This window comes from Rissa tridactyla, chromosome 10 (assembly GCF_028500815.1).
Source record: "Rissa tridactyla isolate bRisTri1 chromosome 10, bRisTri1.patW.cur.20221130, whole genome shotgun sequence".
In the NCBI taxonomy this organism is placed as follows: Eukaryota; Metazoa; Chordata; class Aves; order Charadriiformes; family Laridae; genus Rissa; species Rissa tridactyla.
This window is the reverse complement of record NC_071475.1, coordinates 14,448,016-14,474,639: the sequence shown is the minus strand read 5'-3', so window position 1 is coordinate 14,474,639 and position 26,624 is coordinate 14,448,016. Positions and strand designations below refer to the sequence as shown.

The window sequence follows — 26,624 nt, the reverse complement described above, 5'->3', positions numbered from 1 at the left end:
ATCCTTCTCACTTCAGAACTTTTTACTGCAGACAGCAGTTAAGGGGTAGAAAAAAAATCACTTGACCTAGTTATGGAAATAAAGACTGCAAAATGTACACTGTTAGAGATTCGCCTTGCTGTAACTCTGTATTTTGATTCCTGATTGGCTTTGTCTTTCCATCTGTTCATCTCATCTGCAGCTCTTCCACTGTCTCTCACCGAAGTCTGCTCAGAAGCCGGTAATTACTGGTATGTTTTATTGTGCGCCAGACTGTTTTGGGACTGGCTGCTGACTTGTTTCTACTGTACTGATCTGCTTTTGTTCCCCTGACTCAGATCTGTGTCTCTCTGTTTCTCTCTCTCTTTCTGACATAGATGCTTTCCTTCCAGTGAAAAGACTCTCACAAGAATCCTTTTTATTTTTATTTTTTTTGCATAGGACCTACTTCTTCATGTGGCCTTTTATCTGAGTTTGCTCTTGTATTCTACCTTCACTGTGTCATTTCAAAACTTTGTGTTTCCTGTAGTTCTGTCGCATAATCTTAGTGTGATTTAGGTTGTTTTCTGTTATGGTTGAAAAACCTTTTCTTTCATCACTGAGAATAATTAGTTGAGCAGTCCTTTGAGCTGTGTGAAATATTTCCCCCTTCCCCACCAGGTTTCTTCCCCTTTCTTTATTGTGGGAGTCAACTTGGTTGAATTTCATGCTGGTGTAAATGCTGAGCAGCTAGACTTTCTGTTGGGTTACGCTGGATTACTTATAACAGAGGTGGGAATCTGACTGCTGGCTTTCTTTTACTAAATGCATCACCAGCTTTAGAAATAGAAAACTGGTAGTATTGATTAGAGGCAGCTGCCCTTCAGTTTTGTTCTCACAGTGCTTTGTAATTTGGGTTTTTGAATGAAGATGCTGGTGTTCCAGGCTTGGCCTGTTTTGAGCAGATATTTTCAAAGTGACTCCAGGATATAAACAAATACATAAGCCTGTGATCATGAAATGCACTTGAGCTTGTTTCTGGTGGCTTGAATTTTTAATTCCAGTCACTTGAGAAGGATGTACGCTGTGTTAAAGCAATTCAACTAAGCAGTTCCTGTCCAAGATTCAGATAACTTTTTTTTTTTTTTTAAAGGAAGAGAGCTTCAAACTTCATAGGATGAGAATGTTTCCCTCCCTCTTCTCACGTGCCCACTTCCCATTGTTTTCCCGGTGGCTTTGGAAACTTAATTAAATTCTAAATAAATTTTTATGTCACACTTGGCACACAGTACTATTGACAATATAAGCAAAGCAGACAAATTGTTTAATGCATGAGAAAGAGATAACAAAAAAGGGAAATAAACACTAGCTTGCTTACAGTGGCTGCAATGAGGACTGACTTTTTGCATTTCTAACATCATATATAGCAAAACACAGCAGTTTCAGATTGTTTCAGTTCTAATATCCCTAGCCATTAGTCACAAGTGAAATTCAGCTACCCTGCACTTCCTAATGGTGCCCATCCTCCCATTCCTGGTGTGCTGGGAGGTCAGCCTGACTTGTGATTCCTGGCTCCTGTGCTCGACTCGGTTGCTGCTTGGTGGACCACAGGGTGCACGCTCTGCAGAGATCTCCTGTAGTGGAAAACAGGCCAGATCTTGTGTGTCTTCGCCCATTTGCACGTTGCTTTGTGTTCCCTGCACATAAATGTTCTTGACCTTACGGAGCCACTGCTGGGGGTACTTGCTGCCAAGGGAGATTGTGCACTTGGTATTTCTTTTTGAAGGAAATCTGTTTTCTGGGATTCTGTTTTATGGGAAATACAATACAGTAAAATGCAGCTCTTCCTAAGGGAGTAGCTGGTAAAATTTAGTGGACTCTGGATTTGTGTGGTTTTTGTTGTTTGTTTTTTTTTTTTTTTTTTTTTTTTTTTTTTTTTGGCGGGGGGGAGGCCAGAATATATGAGCAATGGCGCTTTTGGGCCTTAAAAGCTGTAAATTGAATCTCTGGATACCTAATGTATTGTAGCTAAATTTTCAGAAAAGACAAGTGATTGTGCTTGCCTTCAATCCTGGGGTCACAATTTGAGGCTCCTCAAGGGAAATGGTAGAACCTGTCCCTTTGCAATCAAGCTGCTGTACCAGCTTTTGCTGTGTTTACAATGTCTGCATGTGTGTTATATACAAGGGTGAAAAGAGCCGTATTTCATAAAATATATATATTCCTATTTTTGTCCCAAGCAGTCAGACACTTTAGAAATGACAAAACAGTTATTGGACCAGTTTAAATGATTGTTTGTGATTTGCCCCTATAAAACCAATGAGAAGTGGATCTTAGGTGATACAAATATTCCTACTTTAATTGAGGTCAAGAGAATTGTGACAGTTGACACCATCTTAGGATCTGCCACTAGGGGACATCAGGTTGGTGGTTGTCTGATTGCAGAAATTAAAATTTTTTCATATAAGCTTCTATATGATTGACTCACCATATCATACTGGTTTTGTTTCACTTAATTTTGGGTGAAACAATAAAGTAGTATAGAAGGTATTATGGTAACATAGCAAGTATTATGGTATTTAGTGGACTGAAGGAATGAGTAGAAATGTTGGGATTGTGTTAGAATCTCTTTGGTTGGTGTTTTGTTTTGTTCTAATGTTAGCTTTGACATTATGCAGTTTACCACTGCCATTTCCAAATTTCTTTTCTGAAAAGTAACTGAATTCAGGAGCCTGACACAGTCTCTGAGGTTCACAAATTAGCGTTTCGATATACACTTCTGGTACACACTGATTTGATTTTGGCAGCTTGAGGAAATTTGATAAGCTGGGCCATCCTTTTTCCTCACCTCTACATATTGTGTAAGTCCGTAGTTACACATTTGAGATTTTGTAGACTAGTGCTCAGTAGTATAATGAGTTCTTTTAAGCATTTAAACAAAATAGGAATTGAATTACTGAGACACTGGGCTTTAAAAAAGGAGTTGCTCTGTGTGTGATATATCTACTCCTCCATGAAGGCATCCTGAATTTCTGCTTACTCTGCATGTTTGGTAGAGTAAAATGATTTTAAGCATATTATTTTTGAAATATGTCAGCTCCCATTGGCGTTGTAGAACATAATGACATTTCCTATGACACAATCTGCAGACTGAAATTCTTTTAGTAAACATTGTCCTAATGGTGAAGAAGCAGTTGTAGTTTCGCATGTTTTTTTAACCCTTATAATAAGGGATACTTTTGTACGTGGAATCGTTTTTCTGTGGTGTCAGTGATTATTGTGTGAGATGTGCGTGCATCAGTACTGAATGCTGTAGACTTCCTGTACTTTCTAAGAAAAAGCTCATTTTTCTACAGTTGTGTCTAAGTTCAGCTTGCTCAGGATACTTGGCATGTTTCGTGTAGCCTTCAGTCCAATCAACTTCTATCAGTTCATCTTCTGAAAGAGAATGAGATAGATCTCACTAAGGAAGTTAAAAACTGCTTTAAATACTATGGCACCTGTAATCTTTAATGGTCGGTTAGATCTCTGAAGCGAAGTTAGTTTTGGTGCAGTACCGTGGTAATTCCAAACTACAGGAGGCCATGCAGCCCCAGGAAAGGCTGGGAAGCAGTACCAGCGTTTGGTTCCTCCTGCAGCACAAGCTCCCATCTAACATCCCCTCGCCCTTTGGGGGTTCTGCGTGGGGTGTGCTGTAAGCTGCGGTACCCAGAGCAAACACCCATCTCTATAAAGCTGGGGCTAGTGAAGGTGACTTAAATGGAGCAAAATGGTGGGGTCTGGAGGTGAGTGCTGAATATTTTGCTCTTTTACATTGGGAGGGGAGATGACCTCTATCTTTGCTGTTCCTCCAGTCCATGTGTAGTGTTGCTTCAAAGCCTGTGACACAGTCCTTCCTCTGATATTTGCCTTTAAGAGAAGAGGGAAAATCAGATGCTGAAAACCTGCTGAGCAGAACATTCTCTAAATTGCCATTCCAGTGGTTATAAAGGAAAAAAAAGACCCTAAGGTGACCTCTGTTGTTTGCTTCCTACTTGTACAACTTATTGAAGCTGTCAGTTGTATTGTGTGGTGTTTGTGTAGCAGTAACAGCAACGTCCCATGCTTTTCATGGAAAAGCAGAGTAAGAACAAGAGAGTGAGTATTTAACAGTAAAGTCAGGTCTTTCAGAACGTGACCTAAGCTGTTTGTAAAAAATTTAATAGACTTAAATTTGGAAGATGTTTCCTGCCAAGTTGTACAGGTATATTCTGGCCTAGAGGTGTTTGCATAGGTGTGAATCACTAAAACGACTGAAAAGAAAACTGTTCAAAGCAAATTTTAAAGTTTGAGGGATACTTTAAAAAGAAACCTAGACTTGAGGGGGGAAAAAAATATAACCGTAACTTCGACCGTCTTTGTGATAAGGTCTCCGAGATTTTTCTCAAATAACTAGTAGGATATAAATATATCAGTTCAAAGAAATGTGCAAATCTCTTCTGACAAACATTATTGTCTGGAGGCATCCTTTTTATCTCCAGGCATTGTTTCTTGTGCATCCATGGTTACTTACTCTCCCAGAAGGGTAAAAAAAAAATACTGTTACTAGGTATCGTGTTTTACCTCTGGCTAAAACCTTGCTATGAAATAGGGTGAGATAGCTGCTTCTGCATAATCTGTCCTGGCAAATGGTCAATAACTAAACCAGAGTAAAAGTTAATTACAAACCAGTTGGTACTGCCATTAAAAGCATGCCCGGGGTAAGAAGAGGCACACAAGAGAAGAAGGAGGTGAGAACACTTTTCAGTAGGATTGTGTGTGTGAAAGGGAAGACGGTAGTTTATGTACATAAAATAAGAGAAGGTGAAAGATTGTAACTTCGTGTTTAAATCCAATATGCTTGAAGCCTTATTTAGTAAAAAAAAATTAAAAAAAAATATTAAAAATTAGTGAGTTTGTTTCAGATAAGCTGTTGTTTACAGAAATTAAGAGGCAAATGTCCTGCGTGATGGTGCTCTGGGTATGTTTACTTCTAAGATTTATTTACATACCAAAGAGGACTGCATGAAATAAGGTGTCAGGAGGGCTCTCGACAGCCTTTCTGACCTCCCTTATGGACAGATAAAATTTTAACAAGTAGAGTTATTTGTGCTTTAACAAACATCTGTGTCCCACATCACAGTCTGTGGCCATTTGAGACTGCATAGTCTGAGGGGTAAAAGCGAAGACCCCAAAACCAACAGTTCCACCTCTTCTGTACTGACTCATGGAAAGTAATATCACCTGGGTATGACAGCAGTCAGTCTTTTCACTGATGAGATGCTCTCCAGCCAGATTTCTCTTAAGATTAGATTGGGTATGTGCTTTATGATCAGAGCTGCAGTGAAATCAAGGTGAGCACTGAGGTCCCGCTGTGATGAGCATCCGCGCAAGGCCGGGGACTTCAGCTCTGGCCAACCGCAGCAGCCTGCTGCTGCCCCACCCTGCTTTGTCCCACGGCTGGGGTCCCCGCGGGCCGTGTGTGCTGTTGTTATGGCAGCAGTGTCCTGGTCAGGTGCCTGGGTATCTGCAACGCGAGGAGGGCTCCTGGAGCATCCATCGGCAGGGGCTGTTGCTTCGGAAGGCTGGGCTGGGTGTGCGCTCAGGGGGAATCCTGTGCAGCAGGTGGGGAATTGACAATGCAAGCCAGAAGCTAAGCACTGTGCTTTCAGAAATCAGTGGCATTCACTGTCCAGCAGGGATTCACAGAAGGAATCTTGACTAAAATGCTGTCAACACAGGCTGTGAATATATTGCTCTTCCAAGGAATGCTGTCATAACCAGACAACTTGTCTATACAATTTTATCACTGTAGTTCTTGTGTGTGCAGTTCTTATCAGTCTGCTGATACCTGATAATGGACAGGCTGAAAACACATATTTGTTCTTGCTTTTTATATTCATATCTGGTTTATTGAAGAAGGCAAAGATCATGTAATATTCTTTTTTAAGAACAGCAGTTCTTCATCTTTCTGAAGGAGAGAGTTTGGGATATCAGTGACTGTTCCCTCTTATGCCATTTACACTCTTGACAGAATTTATTCATTAGTTGTCTAGTATGTGATGCGTTGTTAACTGTTTCAAGCATTGGTGGTTGTCCACACAAAGATGCCATGTAGCATGTAGCACGGTTGATATTTTTTGTGAACAACTGCTGGGAGCGTCTGAGAAAATTCTGTTTTTCCCAGTTTCTTTTGCCAGGAATGATGGTAGCACACAAAGGCACAAGCACCACCTTTTCTTTAAGAGGGTGCCCGTGTTACATGGATTTGCCACTGATGGGGACATAGATGAGCTGGCTTTCGGCTGGCCAGCGCAGGTCCTGCTGCAGTGTGGCCATGGTAACAGCGAGCTGAGGGCGGGCTGGCTGCCTGCATCCCGGCCAGCTTCAACTCTCAGATCAGGAGTAGCCCCGGCAGCTGGTTTAAATTCGACACAGTATAGACATGGGCTAAATAACGGATGTGATGGAAGATCGCACACTGAGATGCCAGCTGCGATCTTGTGGAAAGATTTGTGGATTTTGTGAAGTTTGGATAGTTTCACTTCTTCTGTATATCATTTTGGTGGCTGCTTGGTGGTTCTTAGCATTTTAATTTCTACCATGTTTATCAACAGAAACAACAGAAAGGTGGGGATATGAGCAAAAACTGGTCTCTGAGATACTTTGCTTGGTTTAAGTTTCTTCCTGATGTGCTTTTTAGTATGAGTTTGATTTAACTGCTTGAGAAAGATGCCTGGATATTGTTCAGCCTAGGTAAAAATAGCCCCATTCTGTCAGATAGTCTGTATTTTAATAAGCCTTGTGCTAAGAGTATGTGTGTTTCACAGCATAGCAGAGGTGACCTGAGAGACTTGTGGGTAATAATTCATGTTCTGTAATAATGAGTTTTCTCTAACCCTCCTTGCTGCTTTCCATCTGCCTTAGGTTTTTCGCTAAGTAAAAATTAAGGGGTTTGTAGATCAGAATTCAAATTCTGCTTGTTGTCATAAAGCACAAACATGTGCTGTGTGACGAGACGCAAGACCTGCTGTGGGGGTAGAGCTGCGTGTGCTGCTGTTGACCTTTGCAAGGAGTGCCAGGGAATAAAGGCCCAGCTGAACATGAGGAAGAGTACTGGATTTTATCTTAAATGTGGAGGTAGGTCTTCATTCAGTCTATGGGCTCAGCAGTCTCAGCTTGGTGTACATTGGCAGCCTTCCTGAAAAGGTACATATCTCATTTCTGCGGCTCCAGTTAGATGAGACACACTGAGATGTCAGAGACACAGTGAAAAATCTGTACGCTCTGGCTGCAGGATGGTGTTGCTGCTCTCATTGCAGCAGGTGGAACACAAAGCACCAGAGACAGGTGTTAGAACAGGCTCTCGCTGCGGGCAGCTTTTCTTGAGCTTTCCTGGAAAGGCTGAGCACTGTCAGGGCCTGAAGGATGAGTAGGAGACAGAGACCTTGTGAAAACTGGGACTGTGGTTTGCTTGTGCAGGAATTTGCAGGAGACCTGGGAAGCGAGTTCGCATTAGGAGAGGCTGCAGAGAGCCAGCAGATGCCTGGCCTGCAGAGCAGCAACAGGCCACGGTGATACTTCAGGCAATAAAGGGGAGAACTCATTTCAACATGCTCATGGAAACTGCTGTGGTTGTTTGCTTTTAGCAATATTTGTTTCATTTAAAATATTTTACAAGAATTACATTTCTATTAGTTTATAATTTGGAACCTAGCTTTTTAGATGTGACTGAAAAACTTCAGTATGGAAGACAACAGGAGTTTTACAGTGAACGATACTTCCCTAAAATGGCCAATCTGAAGCAAAATACAAAAGTAGCTGAGAAACAGTGTTAGGAAACATATCTAACGTTTTTAAGCTGTCAATGAAGCTTTCTCATCCATCTCTCCTGCTAATACAAATTAGTCGAAAGACGACATTTTAGTTGCAAGGGACTAATTAAACTTTCTGATACGAACAGTAATATACAACGCAGACAAGTAAATGAGGACGTTGTGGTACCGAGGAGTACATTTGCCAAAGAGAGCTTCACATCTTCTACTGACTACAGAGGGAGAAGAATAACTGATAGCTAATGCAGGGCCCTCTAATAGGGTGCTGTCAACTTGAATATGTCACTTGCTTGGACTTTCCTTTATTCTGTGTTGCAAGCAGTGCCTCAAATCCTGATAATGAACTAAGTGAAAGCCAAAGTTTGATGAGGAATATATAAAAACTATTTTTAGGTAACTCTGTCAGCAAGGATAAGACTAACCAAGCAGCTTTTGGGCATATACGTCCAGCTTTAGGTGTTTCTTCAGGGTTTGGGTACTTCAAAGTTTATATGGGGTTTTTATTTCCCCCCAGTTATATCAGTTGATCTTATTAAAAGATAGCCTTGATGTTCAGAGACCATAACAGAGGTGAGAATTGTAGAAAAAGGTTATATCATCATCAGTACAGAATGTGGAATTTGTTGAAACTTTTTTCCTCTACCTGCCTTTGATGCCACAAGCTGTGATACATGATTGGAGCCGTAGCGGTTTCATTGCAGCAGAATGTGTGTGACTGTTCATGTAAAGGTGGTTCTTTGGGATTGAAGGTGTGTTTTTCCTTGTGATCCATTGCTGTTACGTCAGTGTTTGAGTTGAAAAGTCTCTTCTTTTAAGGAAACATAAATTTTTCTTATTTTTAATTGGAGGTTCTAGCAAGTTTAATCTTCCAAGCCTGAGTAGAGCTTGAGTAGCTGTTGAAGTGGTGTAGAAGGTGAACCTGCGTGATGGGGCCCAGCTGGCCTCTCAGGAGATCAGTGGAGGATTTTTGATGCATATGATTTTAGCTGACTATTTACTTCAATGTTTTTATGACAAACAACAAAAGTAGATGCTGGAAGCGTTTCAAACAGCAGATTGTTGAGCTCTTTGTGGGTAACAGTGTCTACCTGAGTGGGAGTCAGCAAATTCATTATTGAGAAAATCGTGTTTTATGCTGTGACGGTGGGTAGGTCCCATTGTTGTGTTTCAGAAGCTAAAATGCATGATCTCAAGAGGCCGCCTTCTTGGGGGTTATGGGATCCCGTTCTATGTTTGTTAAATTTAGTGAGGCTAGTCCACAGCTAAGCTCCAGCCTCAGCTTTGGACCATGTTTCATTCTCTCCTCCCCAGGGAGCCAAAGCATAATATATGACTGAATGGTTTTTTTCAGTCTTTGTTTCCCAGTCCTCAGTTTTTCTGTCTCTTATATAGAAACTCATGTTGTGGAATATACAATAAAAATGAATTTTATTTATGATAATATATTCTTAGCACTCCAAATACCAAGGGAGGGATTATTAAGCTTGCTGTTCTTCATTGTTAATGATTCTAAAAAGGTGATGAGATTAGTTATCTTAGGAGCATGAGGTAACTGTTATTTTTATTAGTCACTGGCAGATGGTGACTGTGTAATGAGTGTGGAGGTAGTGACAATTCACAATCCCAGTAGTTCAAGAGAGAATTTTGGGTCTCCAGAGAGTGGAAAAGGGCCTGCTCAGCATCTGTGAGAGAAGTTTCTGATAAGCCAGGAAGCCATTGGGTGGTGAAAATTAAGATTTTTCTTCTGTATTAGGTATTGTAAATATGTGGCATTTCTTGTGATCTGTGGTGTTGAACGCACTAAAGACCAGTAAGGGAAGAGAACTATTATAATTCTTTGTGTTAGTGAAATGTGTAAGTTTGCAGAAAAGCACATAAATCTGAATGTTTTATCTCTAGCTCTCTTTCCTTTCTGTGAAGATTAGTGTTGATTCATGTGTATTTGTGCTTCTGTATGACTGTTTTTCCTTTGAATTCTTAGTCAAGATCTTTTAGTGGATAATGTCCTGCTCTTCCAGCAGACTTCCCAAGTTAGAGCTGTCTTTACACGCATGTGTAGCCCTAATAGTGGGGAAGCTACATTAATTTGGAAGGGTGGCCTTGTCTACAGCCTCTCCTTGCTTTAGATACTCTCTTAACTTGGTGTTTTCTCCTGATCTCTGGATTATTTTTAATACCTTGTTGTGGCCTTGTTCTTCAGAACAGGATATTGTACCTGACAAATTCTGTGTGGTAATGAAAGAACTGGACTAAATGGATCCCAGACTAGTTTCTGGCTAAGAAATCTCTCTCTCAAGAACAGAGTTATTCTTGAACATTCTTCCGTGGGCTTATATTTATGAGCAAAGAAATTGTTGAGTCTCCATTTAAACAGTATTTAGATACCCGTGAAATTTTCTGTGATTTTTCTCAAAGGTAGATGCCCACCGGCTACTTTCCAAAAAGTATTCTTTTTGTGTTAGTAGAAGATTCTAGTTTACTAGCTCTTTTCTGTTACATGAAGAAAGTCATGTATTCGACCTCCTGTGCAGTCTTTCTCAGTTCAGTTGGAGGAAAGAAATTAGGATGGAGGTGAGCATTTCTCTTTCCAGCTTCTCTGTGCTTCACAAAAATGATGTGCTCTTTCTTGAGAGGGGAAAATTTTATTTATCGAATATAAAGATCAGTGTAAGCTTCCCTCCGAGTTATAACTGAGGAGCTGCTCTGTACGTTCTCCTGAGTGATAAGCGTCAGTGCGTTTTTTCTCAGTATAATACTCATTTGCAGCAGCTCTTGCGCACATGTCCTGGGAGTCAAATATCTGAACTCCTTCTGTACGCATAGGGAAAAATCATTTACCTTTTCTTTCCTCAGCCTGTAATAACATGTTTCTTACATGGAGGCACAAAGAGCGTTGGACTGTGTAATCTGCAATCTTTGGTCTTGTCCATATCACTTTCCTTCTATCTCTTCCTGTATCTACCACCCACAAAAAAGTACGTGATTTTCAATGTGCTTGTCCAAATTAGCTCCACTGCTTCAGAGCTTTCCTCCTCAACTCATTGTGTCCTTCTCTCTTTCTGCCCTCTTCCTCCCTCTCAGTGGTGGTGTGGATTTCTCCCTGCACTAAGGAGCATACTGCAGCCGTATTTCACATGAATTACAGGCATACAACTTTTTTTCCAATCACTTGCTGGAATAAGGGAGAACACTCCCATTTCCTTGAAGAATGGAAAGTTCAAATCCATTTTCAAAACATATTTTTTGTACTACTCAGTAATACAGTGTTGTTTATGGGGCAGCATTATGTTGCGGTTTGGGAGAGTTACGGTAACTGGATGCCAATTCCACTTCTTCCAGGGATTTTCTCTGTATTGCTGGATGGGTCACTGTGTATAGTTTCTTTGTCTTTAAAAAGATGGTGCAGATTTGCATTTGTAGAGTGCAGTAAGGTACTGTTAGAAGAGCAATGTGTGTTGCAAAGCAGCATTATGACAATTAAAGAAAGATGATAATCTCGAAAATACTCATCTAGAAATATAATTGAAAATAAAACGTTAGAAAGTAGATTCAGAGAAGAGAAATTTTTGCTTAGTCTAGTGACTCCGTTAGTTTAAAGACCATTTCCATGTACCCAGTGAAGATTATGCCCCCAGAGCAGATGTAGAGTTTGGAGTCCTGCTGAGGTGAATCATCTCTTCAGAGCTTGAGTTTGCTGGCAACAAAAAGAAGGAAACAGCTGGAGAAAGCTGAAAGAGGCTTTTGGGGGTAGGCTTCCTATAGATTATTCTCCTAATTGCTACAGCTGAGCACACAAGAAGAAAGGCAGAGCCAGGGGGAGGTATACTTATGAAAAATGTGTCCTTTCTGTTAGCTGATTGTTGGCCTTCTGACTATTGTGCTGTAAGGGTTGAAGCTTTGCTTCTGAATTTTATCATTTAGCAGAAATAAAAACATTAATTCTTAATAGCAATCTCTCCTTGTAGTATTTCACTTTCTCAAGGTATATGATGTTCTAATTGCTACTAGGTAAGAAAAAAAAAAAAAAGGAAGAAAATGCAAACCCAGGCTATAAGAGACTGGTTAAAGATTTATCAGCTTCCATCTCTGTCAGTGTGATTTGGCAGCAGTTTTTCGTCAAATGGGCCAGAGAGCCCTTGCTTTGACTAGTTTTTGTTTGGTGCCCGTAACTCCTAAAAGGAAGGAGGATTAATCGGATCTGGCTTGTTATCACTGGACACTTAGGAAATAATAAAAGGTAGAGACTGTCTGGCTGTAGTTGTTAAGGGTACTTGTTGTAAGAAACAGCACATAACAGTAATTCTCCAGGATGAAACTAGTATGATTTATTACAATTGCATTTATGTCTGATACAAACTTTTCTGCTCTAGGCTCAGCTCCATTTTGTGGATTACTGCTTCCTTGGTTTTAAACTCCTCCATTTAATCAACTAACTGCATTCCAACCAGGTTTACTATGGGAAACTATATTCTTGCTAGATACAAGAAAATAGCTCCCAGTGAAGTCACGAGACATGGGTACCTGGCTATATTTGACATGTTGTGCTAGCAATTAGTGGTGATGATGGGGAATATGTAAGTGATACCATCATTTCTATATTTACACTCAGTTGTGGCCTAACCCTTTCCATGTGTGCAGAATGGCCTACTGTTGGACAGTATGAAGATGCTGAGTGCCTCAGCGGGGTTTGGGATCCTGGGATCCCCCAGCCATCTTGTTTGTGGGTCATGATGGAAGTCAGAGCGGCTGTACCCTCTCAGAAATGCTGCTGGAAGGAGAGCCCATTGCCCATTTCCAGCCACTAGCCAGGACCCTCTCCTCTGGAGCTGCCCAGCCCTTCCTGACCCGCGGAGTTTGTCCCAGCACTTCAGGATTTCTCCTGGCCACTTCCCTTGTTCGTTAATGTTGTGTGTGCCTGGCAGCCCGTACATTGTGGTGCTGCCAGCTGACTGCTGGAAATGAGAAAAGATAGAGAAAACAAAGTACTTGCTTAGGATAATTGTTTTGATGACATTATTTTCATTTAACTTTATCAAATGAGTACACAGCTGGAATACACACTAGTGACTGTTGGCCGTGTTCTTTGATATAGATGAACTAAGTCCATGTGTTCTTTTAGCATGGTTTCGGTCTGTTTACACTAATAAATCCAGCCTCCTCAAGAGGCACTTCAGTGAAGATCTAATACAGGCTTCTGGAAATGGTTATTGCCCTCCGATGCAGGGAAAGTTAAGGACTATGCCAAGAAATCCAGTTATAAACCTGAGCCCGTTTGGGTTTTTTCCTTTCTCTCTGCTTTTAAATAATGAAATCATATGAATTACTTTATGCTTTTTTAGCATAAGAGGCTACGTAAACTATTGCAAAAAATAAGTAATATTTTGGGAACCTCTGAGCCTTAGTTGCTCCTCTTCTTACTCCGTATTGAAATTGTAATGCCAGAATGGCCTGAAGAACATGATGACCTGTTTTTTTATGTGTTCTGGAAAAAGTATTTCACGCATAATTTTGATGCTGCTGTCCTTACAGGAAACCTGCCTTTAATTCTTTGTCTTCCCTGAGAAAAGATTTCCCTCTCCCTTAAAGCAATTGTCACGATTTAATATCCCAGTAGAGGCAATATCTAGGTGTGCTTTGGTTTTGGTGCTTGTTTTTAAAGGCTGCTGCAGCCTCTCCCAGGGCTTAAGTCCTATTACATACATGGAGTTGAAATTTGCCTGTGGAAGAGCATAAGCTATAATGTAGAAAAGCTATATTGCATCGTATATTGCTTTTGGGGAATGGAGGGCTCTCTGGCCTCTGTCCTGGTCAATCTGTGCCCAAGACTTTTTAGCACGGTTATGTGTTAATAAAAGCAAAATAATGTATTTTTACATTGAAGACATTTTGCTTGCCTTCCGGCATTGGAATTCTGCACGCTGTCTGCCTTCTGATCAGTCGGCTGTTTCTGCTGTATGCATCTTTCCAAAGTCAAACCGGATGGAAACTCAACCATTTCACTGCAGAGAACAGCTACGCTGAGCTGGGTGTGATTAGCTTTTCAGAGCTGAGAGCCTTCTGATGGCAAATTCTCGGGAGGTCTAAAACCCTGTATAAAACTTGGTTACGTCTGTGCTCTGTTTAGTAAATGTCAGCTTATTGGTAAGTTTGGTGTGCCCACAGACACGCTGCTGCTGGCGAAGAATTGTTGTTATTTCCCCTGTGCTTCCCTGCTGTTTTCATTAGGTTTGTAATGTCCTTTTCTTCGGCTAGATGATTAGTGTCTAACTGTTTTTATGTTAATGCTTGAGTTCAATTCATTTAAAAACTGATAAGAACCATATTTCACTTTTTGAAATTGTGGAGGTATTCAAAGAGCCTTTTATGCTCATAACAAATTTAATAAGCATGTCTAGTTGGGAGAATGCTTGAAAAGCTAAGACCTTTAAAAATGTCTCTACTGCATCTGCCAAAGTGAAATGGCAGCACCGTTACATGTCAGGATAGACCATACTAAACATGAACCGAAGGAAGATTTCAAGTTATATTTGCTGTTGCAAAAGCATAAAGCACTCTGCTGCCATTAGACAAAGCACCGCCTGCATTCATGGCGGTGAGACTTGTGGTCAGGTTAGCAGCACAATATTCCAAGGAGGACTTGGAAGCTTTTTAGCTGGAACTATGGATCAAAAAAGGAGGCCAAAAGGGCAGAAGAGAATTGCAGGTTGATCTGTATATAGAACCCATTTTTCTGACAAACTGAGAAAAAAAAAAAAAGAAATCAATTTATCCATCTTCTAAGGCCTTTGAAACAGTGAAACGGAGGGAATGCATAAATCTTCAAGATGGTTTGGTGGGTGAGAGTGCATTTCATCAGTGGTGATAGGTGCACTGTTCTGGGAAGTTCCTGACGTTTTTGGAAGTATGGGTTCAGTAAGGTACTGGTTGCCTGGAAGCTCCTTCCAATATTATTACTAGTTCTTAATAATTCACTTCTAGATGAGTAAAATACGTTGAGGTAGCTGGTAGTGTGTTGATAGCAGCTTTTATTGCCCTCAATGAACGAGAGAAGCTCCCAGAAAAGAAAGTGTGTGGAGGGAGGGTGGAGTTGAATCTCCCTGAGCTTCTTCCCCATAATCAGTCCCCTGCAGCAGGGGTGCCTTTTGCTGGTTCTGTTCGTGTTTCTCAGGGTGAGCGATGATACTTGGGCTGTGGACTTGGAAGATGCTGGAATGGGCCCCATCTCAGCAGTGCTTCCCTGCCTGGATTTGTTAATTTGGGGAGGGATAGAGCCTCCTGTGCAAGTCTGTCTGGTGGGGATGATCAGGTTTGCTGGAAAATCTGTTTTGGGGAACAGGACGTGCAGTGATACAATTTTGTTCTTCCCTTTGTCCCTGTACTGTAGCCATTCTGGGTGCAAATCCTTCCTCTTCTCCACTCTTCATGACATGTTTCTGTGTGTCTTTGGGATTGCTTTGTACAAATAGTTTACTCAGTGCTGAGAGTCCTGTATACACATCATTAATTTCTTCTAGTATGGGATTTGTGCTCAATTCTTTATTTTCCTGTAATATCCAGTGAATATTCTAAGCATTGTGCTGAAGACTATTCTACAGAATGAATTTCTCAATCTTTTCTACTGAAGTTGTTCTGCTTATTAGGGAAAACTTAGTCTTTGAGAGAGCTGTGGTAGAAAAGAGTGACTATAGCTGGTGGGGTAGAGGGCTCCTGGGATGGGCAAAGTGTTATAGAGAGAGTCTGTATTCTAATTCTGTCTCACCTGAATATTTATTTATGCAAAAAAGAACAGGTTCAGTAGGAAAAACAGAACAAGGTCTTCCTCTCAAGTATTGTGGAGTTCATCTTTGAAATAACGGCAGCTGAATGATTGCAAGTGAAAAGGAAGCAGTGAAGTGGAGGGAGCGGACAGCGAGCGTGTGGGCGCAGCTCGGAGCCGGGTGCTGCGGGGCGGGCTGAGATGCTGCAGGTGGGTGCGCAAGGCTCACAGCTCTCACCCAATGCGGGGACAAACACTGCCATGTGTCGCCCACCTGTGACAGGAGGGTTGCAGAGCCAGAAGGCCCAGCAGCAGGAACAGCTCAAAAGCAGGAACTGGGCTCAGCAGGCTTTGGGCTGCTGCGGGGGCTGCTCGGGGAGTGAGCAGCGCTGTGCCCGGACCCCGCTGTGCTGCACAGGGCAGCAGCGCTGGTGGTGGTGGTTCCCCAAGGGGCAGCATCCCAGCTGCCGCAGGTGAAGGGAGGAGCGAGGGTTCTCCTCTGATGGTTATGCTGAAGGAGTGAAGGAGGGCGAACTGCCTGGGGCAACATTTCCATCAGTCTGAAGCTTGTGCCTAAGGATGGACCTAGATCTGCAGTTTTTAAGCTTTCACAGTAACATGATTAAAGGTAGCCTGGACAAAACGTTTTTTTGGCGCAATAACAATTCATGTTCAATGGCAACAAGAATTTCAGTTGAATGTAAACAGCTTTTTTTTTATTTGCAGTTATTAATTTGTATTAAGCTTTAAAACATTCGTCAAACCAAAATAACCCTGTTCTGCATTTGACCTCCGGTCAGAGATTGCATTCGTACAGGAACAAGATGCACCTGAGTGTTTCTCTTCATGTCTTGTGCTGCCTTGGAAGGCTGTTTGTCTACAGAAAGCCCAGCGAGCAGAGCTGCTGGTACCCGCGTGCTGCTGTGTGTGTGCCATAAATCTGCGGCCTCACAGAGGGGTGGGGAGTGGTTGCATGAGCGTAGTGCATGTGTGAGTATTTCTGTGCTGAGACAGAAATATGGCAGCCTGAGGTAAAACAACAACCTTTTTTTTAATCCCAAGCCCTATTTAGAAGAGCCTGTAAGTATTCTCAGTTCATCTGAAACCCTAAATCTGTCTCTCGTTTAGCTCCAGCCCCCAATGGGGGAATCGAGACAATTTTATCATCCGTTTATGTAAGCTTTTGTCACTGAAAAGTTAGATTTATGCAACATAGTTAAGTCAGATTTACGGGACACCGTTAACTCTGAGAGAATGACCCAGGGGATATGAAGAAACTTCAGCTGAGGAAATATTTTATTTTAGTGTCTGGAGGAGTTTTACACCAAGCAGACACTTGCACCCTCATGCTGGTAAGAGTTACAGCAGCATATTTCTGGCTGTGGAGTTAATGAGGTTGCTTGAGTGCATTTTAAATTCAGCGTCTGTAATTGGCTGGAAGTTGTGTGCAAACATCCATGTTGATACTTCCCCGCTGGAGCTGTGTCTCTGGTGCCACTTCAGGTCTGGAACTGGCGTGGCTCGTTCCCCAGGCTGGGCCAGGGTGTGCTTGGTGCCCTGCTCCCAGAGAAGGTGATGGAGCACCTTCACGGGCCATACAAAGCTTCAGCCCCGATTTCAGAGCAGCAGACTGGTTTTGAAAGCAGTCCTTTCATCTACAGATAGCAAATAGTTTCAAAATATCTATAGTCCTTGTATTGCTTTTTGTAATCAATGGAACTTGGTGTAATTTAACAGTTGAATACTTGCGAGCTGCAAGGGAGGAAAAGGTCCTTGCGTGGTTTTCTGGTCTATGTGTGTCACTGTAAAACAGGATCTTGCTTTGCATCAGCGGGGCTGCATTCCATCGTATTCCGTTCTCCCAACACCCAAAGCTGAGGGGATTCAGCATAGTGGGTTTGATTTGTGAGGTGAAAATCAATTAAGTCTCTTTCCTGTCTCGAGTGTGGGTAAAGGTGTCAGCACTTGTGAGCAGTCTCACCAAAAGCTCCTTGATGTTGTTGCCTGGTTTGACTGAAGTTCCTTTACGGTGTTGCCTGAGGAGCCTGGCAGACACAGGGGGGTGCTCAGGGGGAGCAGGGGCGAGGGCCCGTGCCTTTGGGGTGAGCTTGGGAAGAACTGAGGGAAGTCACTTCAACTGGGCTTGTGCTGGCTGTCGTGGCAGCGTCAGCACTGCTTACTGATCAGGGATGATGAAAGCTGTGATTATTTTAAAAAATCTGTCAGGAAAGGGGCTTTCTTCTTCCTTTCTCTTGTGGACCAGAGAGATGACAGGTATTCCCTTGTGACACCCGGGACTGGAAGCTCTGTGCACAGAGGATGTATAAGTGAAATAAAATAAAAGATCATAGCCTAAGCAAGAATGGTGAAGGTTTTGGTGTGCCTCATCAATCCTGTTTGAGAAAACAACGGAAATGTTTGCAAGAACTGGGTGTTAACGTGGGTTTAACTTTCTCCATCAGTAGCAGGTTTTGTCACCCCTGGCCGAGAGGAATACGGACCCGGCTTTCTGAGCCTGGGACAGTATTCATTTAGGATAACACTCAAAGGATGTCATTTTCTGTTTATTTTCTCCTTCTGATGGGTAACTGTGTGAATTTTGATGTTAATCTTTCATGCTTGGATCCAGATGGCATTTTATGTGGCTTAACGTACTGGTGGGTGGGTAACCCCCAGCGTGGTGCTGGCTGCAGTGGTCCCCGGTGGGGACACACCGGGCTGCGCAGTGCTGCTCCGCTCCCTGTGCTCCTTGCTCTGGGGAACTGCTTTCTTGGGGTCCCCTTCTCACATAGGTGCTGTTTCTCACTTCTTTAAAAGCTTGGTATGTTTTTTGTACTCTGTGCACTAAATCGTTTTATTGATTCTCCGAAAAATCCAGCCTTAGGTATACAGGTATTATTTTGATGAGTACAATAAAGGAACCAGAGAGACCAAAACCTTTTTTCAAAGTCTTGTCTACCCTGATCTCCATGGATTTCCAGGTCTGAAGTGTTATGTGCATGATAAGTCTGAATTAAATTCTTGCATATCGTGCAATTGCCTGTTTAGGCAAGCATCATATACTTTTATTTATTCTCTGAATACAAAGGAAAGTTACTTAGAGAGATGGTCTTTTTCCAGGGTAAAAATTATATAGGATTGATAGAGCAGGACATGCTATAGAGGAATTGGCCTATATATATATATATTCAGGATAGGTTAGAGTCAAATACGGTAAGCTAATAAATTGCATCAAAAGGAGCTGTGAAATTTTATGAATAAAAAAAAATAATCATATCTGCATGGAAAGATCTTGAGACCGTGACCATATCATCACAATATACTGATAATATCCATGAAAGGCTAAGTGACATTAGAAAAGCTGCAAAAGCAGAAGTTAAATTGTAATTATGGGTATATTGGCTGGGTTTGAGGCTGAAGGTTAGAGACTAAAGATTTTAAATCTTACAAACCTCTGATTTCTGAGCGAAATAAATAACCTAATCTGAAAAGGTGGAGCAAATCTTGATTAATCCTGCATAGCGAACAGGACATAATTCAAGATACTACTATGAAGTTGGACATAGTGTTATTCAAATTTGATGTCTTGGTAGAAGCAATAAATCTGGCACAGTAAAACATTTAACTTCAAAAAATACACGTATTTAGGAGGCTCTTTAAAAATAATTTTAAAGGAACATCTAAGAGTATAATGCTTTCAGGCAGAATGACTTGGAAAGGACACCAAATGCTAGCATGATTAACAACTGAAGTGAAAGAGACTCTTCAAAAGTGGACGTCATAGCAAAAGAAGGAAAATTGCAAGAACATACATTCTAATTAATTTAAATGTAAAGCCACAAGAAAAGCTAAAAGGATTCTGATGAAATGACAGTCATAGTTAAAAAAACCACAAACCCAAACACTCTGAAACCAGTGTCTTCAACAGTCTGGCACTCATCCTGCTTTTTGCAGTTAACAGGTAATCAATAGTAAAGTAATAAACAATAATGCAAGTCGCATTCAAGGAGAGTAATGTGATAGTGGAAGAGTTAAATACTTTCTTTGCCTTGGCGTGCAGTCTAGGACAGCTTCGGCAGGCTCCCTATCAGCTCCTTGTCTTGTGGGAATAGTCTAAGGAACTGTCACAAATTGATGTGTCAGTAGAAGATGGTCAAAACAATCGATAAAGTAACAAAATGACAGGAACAGATGGCAGCATCGTGGGTGGAAAAGGAACTTAAATATGGACTATTAACTGTAGAGTAACCTGTCATTTAAATCAGCCTCAGTGTTATGGAGACAAAAAGGATGTACTTCTTTATGTGAAATAGCAAGAGAGATGATAGGGGGAACTACAGGTAAGCAAGTGTGGCTTCTGTACCAGAACACTACTAGATGACAAAGATTATTGGACACATGCATAAATATGATATAGTAGGAAAATATTACTTTTCAAGGGAGTCGTGCCTGACAAATCAATCAGGTTTGTCTGAAGGAGTTAATGGATATTTGGGTAAGGGTGGTCTGGTCAATATACTGTATATTAGTATTTTTCAGGCACTTCCAGCAAGATCACTTGGAGGGAGGAAAAAGCCATTTTACCTACAGTGTAAAATGGATTAGTAACTTATTAGCATATAGGAAACAGAAGGTAAGAATAGAGGGTTCTTTATTTGAATTGAGGAAGACTTCCATTAGTCAAACAGATTAATTACTGGATTTGTGCTGGCCATTGTATTTGTAGCTGGTGAAGAAAAGGAATGAATAGTGCAGTGCTAACGTGTGACCATACGTACTGCTCTGTAAACAGCATGCGTAGAAAAGGCTCTTCAGGAATGAGTGTACTGCGTTTTATACAAAACACAGTGACTACTTAGTGAAATTATTAGGCAGTAGATTTAAAACAACCAAAAAGAAACTCTTTCTCTCCACAGCATGTAATTACATCGTGGAGCTCATCAGCACAGGACGTTGCAGAGATGTGAACTACAACTGTATTCAAAACCAGATTCAACAGATTTTTTTTTTTTTTGGTGGCTCAGTCAAATAGTGAATATTAAAGAAAACCATCTCAGAAGCTCGCCGGCATGGGGATTATGCCATCTTTGTCATAAAAATCTACAGCTGGCTGTTGTCAGACAGAGTGCTCTGCTTGATTGGCCTTTTCCCTTACCTGCTGTGTCAGGTCTTAGGTATTCATTTTAAGACTCGGTAGTGATACTTGGAAAAACGTCTTTGGGCAAGATGATGTTAATTGTGAAGTGTATTTTCTATCAGAATGAGTTGGCAACTTAAAGCTATTTTTAAATTGTTTTTGTGTTTGTGGGCAGCATAAACTGCTTCCATGTGTTTGGGAGCATAAACTGCCTCCCACCATTTTCAGGGAACGAGCATATCTGAATTTCTTGCGTGAGTACTCTTGTCCTGCAAATGTATTTATTTGTGCTGTAGACAGTCATAGTCAGTGCTTACTGCAGTGTCATTGACCTACAGATACATCTCTAGAAAGGTTTTCTTATTTGAGCAGAAAGTAGCAGCCAAACCACTCCAAGTATTTTCACCTGGGCTGGAAGAGCCACAAAATGAGAGGTTTGGTTCGGTTAAAAGAGATTGTGCACTTTGCATTAGCAAGGCACGTTGCAGCTTCTCCGTGTTCCGTGCAGCTTTCTCCTTCACCTTGAAATGACACGTCACACATTGTGCAAGGGGCTCAATCCCCAGCTTGGCGACAGAATTCATGCGATCAGGTAAATACCTGGTGGTTCTGGCTGTGCCGAGTGGCTCCTTTTTCAGTCCGCACAGGCAGGGAGGTGGCAGTGCCGTACCGGCCAGGGATGGGAGCTGTGGGTCTGGGAGCTGGTGCGCGGCTTGTGCCACCTGACGCCTCGGTGATAGCAAGAAGAACAAGCTGGCTGCCGCGGAGATCTGAACACTCAACTTGTTTTCCTGTCCCTCTAGAATTTTGCGCAGAAAGAGACATTTTTATTTATCTACTGCACGTACAATGCGGGTGGGATGTAAAAGTAGCAGAGCTTGGCAGTAAAATATGGAAAGTAATGCAAAACAGCAGCGAAGGCCTTGTTACAGCTCGTTAGACTAGTTTACTGTCACTAATGACTGGACTGTGTAACCATTGCAAAGTCAGCAGTATTGCTGTCTGCTGGAACCCCGTGGCACTAGAAATGGGAATGTTGGTGACAAACTGTGTGTTTAATGTGTGAAAAAATTATTTTTAACTTTCTGCTTGGAATAAGAAGTCTAATTTCACTCTAGCAGGTTAAATATTTTCTCACAGAGCAATTAACAGCCTTGTTGACAGGAGGATTGCATTGCTATTAATAGATAAGTATCTCTTCTTTCAGTAAATTTTAGCCACCTTTCTTTCAAGCTGTGAGAATTCAGAACGTAGCTAATATAAGTCATACGAATGAAGATTGCCAAGATACTACCATACGTGAGAATGGATGAGTTGCAAATCTGCTGGTTTAGATGTTGAAAAGGAACCGTAACCCTTGAGACAGAAAATGATGTAAGGGAATCAAAATAGTGACATAATGGTTGCTGTGTTTTAACAAAAAGTGAAGAATTTTTCCTTTGGCATTAGAAAACCGGGTTGTTGAAGTACCCCTTTGTGATAGCTCTCCTAAAGCCACCAGGCTGCTGGCAGGGATTCAGTCCTTGGCTTCAGTCACTACCAGTAACACCGTGTGACATTGGTGTCTAGATGGATCTGCCATATGGGTAAAGTGACATCAGCCCCATGCCCACCTCCTTCCTTCACCTGGAAGCTGTAAGAGGTGAAGAAATGGGCACCTCATCCGACAACTCCGAGGTGACCTCAGAGCTACTTCTAATCTGCGCTGGATGATGGCAGCGTGAAGCACTGAAATGAACACGGCAGATGTGCTGGGCTCTGGTCCCAGTGCTGCTGAGCAAGCTGGGCTCTGGCTGGGCTCCATTCTCATGACAAGACTCTGCACAAAGCAATTAAGCAGCGTCAGCGTGAGCAGCGTGCACCGGAGGAGGATGCAATTACTTCTTCTCCATGGGGCTGGCAGGGCAAAGTGTATGGGGGGGCATAAAACACACCATGGTTTCCTTTAAGTGACTCTTGAATGAAATGTGTCTAAGGTTTATCCTTGAACACTTAAAATTCCTCCAAGGGGAAGGCTTCGTTTTAATGCACACGGAAATGTTTTCTGTCGTCCAGTGTTTGTCCTGGGTTTTTAACACCCGAGCATAGAAATGTAAAAGGTCTTGCTTATCAGTCACGTCCATTGGTCCTTACATTAAGTCTTCTTTATATAGTTCTCTCTTCCTAATTTTCACTGATAAAGTATGTTTTGGGTTAGGATTTAAAAAAAAAATAAATCTGTTAGCATTCTTTCTTGACCACCTCTGCTGATGAATTCCTGCAATCCAGTTCTAGTTTATTGCTTTAATTTATGTCCATTTCTTTTCTTTTTCACTCTTTCTCACATCTAAAAAAATAGAAAATGGAAGGGATTTATTTTATTTAGGTGAAGGCACACGTCCAGTCTTTGAAAGTTATCCAGCCTGGTAGATACCCAGAAGAAAAATCCTAGGAAAAAGAGAATCTGCTGTGTTGATTTCTGCTTAATGTAACTCCGTTGTACTGGGGAATGTGTCCAGTATCAATAACAGTTACATTCTGCAGGACTTTCTCAGGAGAGGGAGAAGTCCCTCCGTGACTCCCTATTTGCTTGCCAGCTCATCACAGTCGCTTTTCCTTTTCATCAGCTGCCTGCTTCCCTCCGTCCCTCTCTTCACGAGGGAGAAGCTAATGGGAGGGAAAATAAACCAGACACAAGAGGTTTCTGTCCTGAAGATGTGTTGGCACATAACTGACATAAAACTCCCTCCAGCTTTTCACAGTCTGAACTTGGAAGTAAATAACTGACCTTGAAGAATGATTCATAATAATGCACTTATGGATATTTTTCTCAGTGTCAGACCCACTTTATTTTTTATTTAAAAAAAAAAAAGTTGATACTCCTGTAATATTTTCGGATTTAATGGATACCTGCTCTGAAGCGTTTTAGCTGTGTACGTACATATAATTCAATTTGGAATTGGGGAAACTTGGTGTCAAGTGAAGGAGACTTAACCAGTTTAAAAACAAAGGAGGTGTTCTTTTGAGTGACGCATGTTGTATACACTTACTGTGGATAAGCAGTCATGTTTTGTATTGTACTTCCTTATTAAAATTGTCCCTTGCTTGCTTAAGGCTAAATCTGAATATTGCTACTTCATGGTAATGCGCTTCCAATTTGATCTAAGCAGGAAAAAAAGAAGCTGATGTTGCATGCTAAAAATTTGATATTAAACCATATGACTAGTTTTAGTTTTAGAATATTATTTTCTCCCTTTTTTTGCCCTAAGAGGCTTATATTTTACCCGACTTCAGACTTCCCACACAAAGCTAAGGGAGATTCACCTAGCACAGTCTGGAACAGCTTATTTTAAGGTGGAAAAAGTCATTAGCTGCCTCCTGCTGAGAACTTGTATTGAGAAAGCTAAATTATAAGACACTGAAGTTTAGCATGAAGAAGAGGTAAATTATTGTTTATTATTTTATTGTTTCCTGCTTGGAGCTCTCAGGCTTGTTAGTTGAGCGTGTTACATGACCTTTTTGAGGTGGCTGGGGATGGGGCAGGAATTGAACTGAAAGAAGAAACTTGTTAGAACACTTAAATAAAGCACTAGTTTCTCGTTGCACAGATTGATAGGGAAACTGCACCCCTGTCTGTTGAATCCTCTTGCTACCGCCGCTTGCTGCAGTGTTTGTAGAAGGAGTAAAAAGCAAAATGTTGATTTTGCTACTTTATCTTGGGATTTATTTATTATTACTTCTTTATTTCCTTGCAGCAAGTGAATATGCTTAGCAGAAATATCTTGCAGGCAGTTTTAGACTGAGCAATATAAAATGCAAAGCATTTGAGGGTCTCTGAAAGGATGCGCGCCTGCTTGAGCAAATGAGGTGTTCCATGGGACCCGAGGAAATGGATCAGTATTCAGTTTCAAGGGTGATATCCCACTACAATTAATGGTTCTTTATTGTTTTTTACAAGCCCTATCTAGTTATAAATATTTCAGGGCTTCTGGGAATATTTCATAGGAGTAGTTTCTGCAGATTTTATTAGCTTAAATGTATATTTGTCCAGCACAACAGAAGTAGTTATATTGAAGAGGATGTTTTAAAAAAAGGACCCATGAGACTTGAAAAGTTTTTGCCTAAGAAGGAACATTTTTATTCATAGGAACTGGGGAGCTTGCTGATGTTAAATAGACTGGATCTTGACAGTTTTGAAAACTTCACATTATTTTTCTTGTCTTGTGGAGGGCTCTAAGATGGGTGAGGGCCTACATCTCATGTCGTGTCACTTTGTGAGCAGTAGCAGGAATACGGCTGCAGTGTTTCAATTGCTTCATCTGTCCTGCGAAGCCTTTGGTTTACTTCTGAACTAACTGCTGGCCTGGGAAAAGATACGGAGTGATATATCCCATTTTTAAAAAATGGGAAGATGGAAAAGACTAACTGCATGTACTCCAGGGTATGGCATCCTGCACTGTGGTGCAGGGCTTTGAATAACTGAAACAATTTTCAGGATTTAAGACAGACAGGTGTAGACATTAAGTACCTGGTGATATGCTGATTATTTCAAGGTCAGTCTTGCAGTTGTGAATTGTTCCACTGTCACTCATTACATTAATAATTCTATCTTTAAGTAAGCATTGCTCGCTCCTCTCATAGCAGAATTTAAAATTTAGTTATTTATCCTCCAGAGCCTCTTCATTTGTTCTCATGAGGCTTCTGGGGGAGCGTGCAAGTCCTGTACTGCTCTCACAGAAACCCTGACTGTACTGCTGCAAGGGAAGGGGACATCCTTCTTCCATGGGACCGGCAGACAGTGCCATGGTGACAACATGAGACTAAATTGGGGAACCTGTTTCCTGTTGACAACTATTGGAAACCAAGGTACAAATACAGATGGACGTGGCATTGAAAATCTATTTTTGAAATTATATTAAATTCAACTCTGTGTTCTTACTGCTAGGAGAATAAGGTAGAAGTGCTGTTGGTATTTCATGCATTAAAGTACAGACGTATGTATATCAAGTTAGAAAAACAGCAAAGCATCATTTTATGTAGGATTACCACTTTTTATTTAAATGGAAAACACTGGCTTGTATTCAAAAGGTTTTTTTGCCAAGACTTTGTGCCTTCTACAGTACTAAGAGACTGTAACAAGGAAGTTGTAATATACAATAAATATATTTTCGTAAACTAAATTACTGGCTTCTTTAGCTGTAACCTTAATATGTACAATATATAATTACAATGACTTATAAGCATTTCTTAACAAGACATTTTTTTGAGCAGTCACTAAAAAGCCATAATCAATAATAAAAATGAGGACATTAGCACTCAGACCACAATAAAAGCATCATTAAAATATAAGTTCTAAGGTACACTACTTTAAATTTGCCTCATTACGTGTGCAATTAGGGAATAAACAATAAAATGATGATAATTCTTCTACAATTTCTTATCCTAACTGCCTTTTTAAAGTTTAATTAATGTTTAAAAAAAAAAAAAAGGAGAGACGGTGGTGGGATAAGCCAGAGTTTAACAAGCAGAACCATCCTTCAGAGTGATCAATGATCACTGCCTGCTCGTGGTCCTGCGAGTTGCTTTTTGCTGTGGCAGTAAAAAATGTGCTGCTGCATTCAGGTACTGCGTGTGTTTATCCCCCTTGCTTGGAGAAGGATCATGCTCACGGAATAACAAGGGAGCAGTCAGGCTCATGGATTAACGAGGGAGCCATCCTACCCTCTCCCAAGTGACCAACAGCATTCCTGCTCCTCCAGGGAAACAAGAACAGACCTCTAGAGTTAACTGCACATTTTTTTTTTTTCTACTAAGATAAGATGTTAATTAAGATAGCAGTCACTGAAGGTCTGATTTTAATATATATATGCTGCTATTTGTGTGTAAGTTTTGTAATCCATCATTTTTGTTTCATCTGGACAGATACATTAGCTGTGGGTTT

General features: G+C 41.2%; 1 long non-coding RNA gene across 4 annotated transcripts in view; it reads left to right on the top strand.

The window, feature by feature from the left end:
- Positions 1–26,624, top strand: part of LOC128915860 (uncharacterized) — a 53,420-nt gene that overhangs the window by 17,097 nt on the left and 9,699 nt on the right. For 3 of the 4 annotated variants that reach the window (XR_008468777.1, XR_008468775.1, XR_008468776.1), the window contains exon 3: positions 21,213–21,296. The exons of the other annotated variant lie outside the window; for it this stretch is intronic. This is a non-coding gene — a long non-coding RNA (uncharacterized LOC128915860). The remainder of the gene's footprint in view (positions 1–21,212; positions 21,297–26,624) is intronic. 4 annotated transcript variants of the gene reach the window in all.